Source organism: Onychomys torridus, unplaced genomic scaffold (assembly GCF_903995425.1).
Source record: "Onychomys torridus unplaced genomic scaffold, mOncTor1.1, whole genome shotgun sequence".
In the NCBI taxonomy this organism is placed as follows: domain Eukaryota; kingdom Metazoa; phylum Chordata; class Mammalia; order Rodentia; family Cricetidae; genus Onychomys; species Onychomys torridus.
Genome location: NW_023413032.1, coordinates 8,609 through 11,281, shown reverse-complemented (window position 1 = coordinate 11,281; position 2,673 = coordinate 8,609). Strand labels below are relative to the sequence as shown.

General features: G+C 61.2%; 1 pseudogene; it reads left to right on the top strand.

Moving 5' to 3' along the window:
• Nucleotides 1–6: 6 nt before the first annotated feature.
• Nucleotides 7–1,916, top strand: LOC118576112 (annotated as a pseudogene).
• Nucleotides 1,917–2,673: the final 757 nt, after the last annotated feature.

The following is a 2,673-nucleotide window of genomic DNA, read 5'->3' as shown; positions in this document are numbered from 1 at the left end:
TCCTCTTCCTCTTCCTCTTCTCCTCCTCCTCCTCCTCCTCAGAGTCCTCAGCTGCTGGTCTGGGGCCACTCTCTGGGTCCCCTCACACCGCACGTCAGCCTGGCTAGATGATGGGGATGAGCTGGATTTCAGCCCACCCCGCTGTCTGGAAGGACTGCGGGGACTCGACTTTGATCCCCTTACCTTTCGCTGCAGCAGCCCTACCCCAGGGGACCCTGCACCTCCCGCCAGCCCAGCACCTCCAGCCTCTGCCTCTGCCTTCCCACCTCGGGCAACCCACAGGCCCTGTCACCCCATGGGCCCACCAACCCTGCTTTGCCCACTGCCCTGGACATCTCAGAGCCACTGGCTGTATCAGTGCCACCTGCTGTCCTGGAACTGTTGGGGGCTGGAGGAACACCTGCCCCAGTCACCCCAACACCTGCTCTGAGCCCTAGCCCAGGCCTGCGCCCCCATCTCATCCCCCTGCTACTGCGTGGAGCTGAGGCCCAGCTAAGTGACACCTGCCAGCAGGAAATCAGCAGCAAGCTAGCACCAACTGGTCCCCAGGGAGCTCCAGGCCAGTGCAGTGAGTCTTGTTCAGTAGACCTCACTCAACAGTCCCCAAGCTGTCCCAGGACCCAGCTGACCTGCTTCCTATTCCTTTCTGTATTGTAGGTCCTGGCATGGATTCACCGTTATTGCCCCACCCTTGTCTCTGCTGCGCCCTGGTGGGGCTCCACCCCCACCCCCCAAGAACCCAGCACGCCTCATGGCCCTGGCTTTGGCCGAGAGGGCTCAGCAGGTGGCAGAGCAACAGAGCCAACAAGAGCAGGGGGCCACTCCACCTGCTCCCCATTCCCCTTTCCGCCGCTCACTATCCCTAGAGGTGGGTGGGGAGCCTGTGGGGACTTCAGGGAGTGGGCCATACCCTCCCTCCTTAGCCCACCCAGGGGCCTGGGCTCCAGGTCCTCCACCTTACCTCCCAAGGCAACAAAGTGATGGGAGCCTGGTAAGAAGCCAGCGGCCCTTGGGAACCTCAAGGAGGGGTACCAGAGGCCCTTCCCAGGTCAGTGCCCAGCTCAGGGCAAGTGGGGCTTACCGGGATGCTCCAGAGATGGCAGCCCAGTCCCCATGTTCTGTCCCTTCACAGGGTTCTAACCCCAGTTTCTTCTCACCCCCCCGGGAGTGTCTGCCACCTTTCCTTGGAGTCCCCAAACAAGGCTTGTACTCCCTGGGTCCCCCATCCTTCCCACCTAGCTCCCCGGCCCCAGTCTGGAGAAACTCTCTGGGTACCCCCTCAGCACTGGACAGGGGAGAGAATCTATACTATGAGATTGGGGCAGGGGAGGGGACCTCTTACTCTGGCCCCAGCCGGCCCTGGAGTCCATTTCGCTCCATGCCCCCTGACAGACTCAATGCCTCTTATGGCATGCTTGGCCAGTCACCACCACTCCACAGGTCCCCCGACTTCCTACTCAGCTACCCACCGCCCCCTCTTGCTTTCCGCCTGACCACCTTAGCCACTCAGTGTCCCAGCACATTGCCCGGCGCCCTACCCGGCCTGAGCCCCTCTATGTCAACCTAGCCGTAGGACCCAGGGGCCCCTCACCTGCCTCTTCCTCCTCCTCCTCTCCTCCTGCCCACCCCGGAGCCGTTCAGATCCTGGGCCCCCGGTTCCCCGCCTCCCCCAGAAGCAGCGGGCCCCTTGGGGTCCTCGTACCCCCCATCGGGTGCCAGGACCTTGGGGCTCCCCTGAGCCTCTCCTGCTGTACAGGGCAGCTCCGCCAGCCTATGGGAGGGGAGGCGAGCTCCGAGGATCCTTGTACAGAAATGGAGGACATAGAGGGGAGGGGGCTGGTCCCCCTCCTCCATATCCCACACCCAGCTGGACCCTACATTCAGAAGGACAGACCAGAAGTTACTGCTGAGCTAGGGCACCCTCCCCCACTGGATCTTGGCCTAAGTCAATCCTTTGTTTTGTATTTTCTTGAGCTCGCCACCCTACTCCAGGTTTCTAACTTTGTAACTTGCTCTGATGTGGCTCCCTAACCCCAAATCATTGTATCCCTACCCTGAGTTGCAGGGTGTGACCATCCCCCACCCCCCTCCTGGGGTCCCTTGCACAAATTAGGGAGGAACAAGGCTGCTACTGTCCTCCTCCTTTCTCCAGGAGCCTTCAGCCCGTCTGCACAGGGGCTGGAGAGAAAGTCCCTGCCCACCTCTCCCCATGCACCCCGCTAAACCACCTGACAACATTAATAAAAACGGCAGAAATTTGGCTGCTGGAGCCAGTGAATGAAGAAGAGGCGAGCTGGGGACGTTCCCACCTTCTTTGCTTTGAGGCAGACACTGAGGGGTGGGGTCAGCCCTGGGAAGGGGTGGAGTAATGACTGCAGGGAGAGCTGTGGCTCCCTAGGAGTCAGGGCTAAGGGTAGGGCTCAGCCTGGGTGTGTCTTCAAGGTGGCGCTTATTCTGCAGCTCTGCCATGATCTCCTCCAGCAGATCCATCCTGGGCAGCAGTAAGGCAGACAGACCTGGCTTAGCTCAGGCTGAGGGAGGGGCCTGGGCCGCCCACCACAGCCTCTATATCTCACTCCTGTAGGCTGTCGAAGAGACTGCCTTCCGTCAGCTCACTAGCCTCACTATCAGGTTTCTGCAGGAGGAAAGGGTGAGCTGCCACCAGCTGCCACG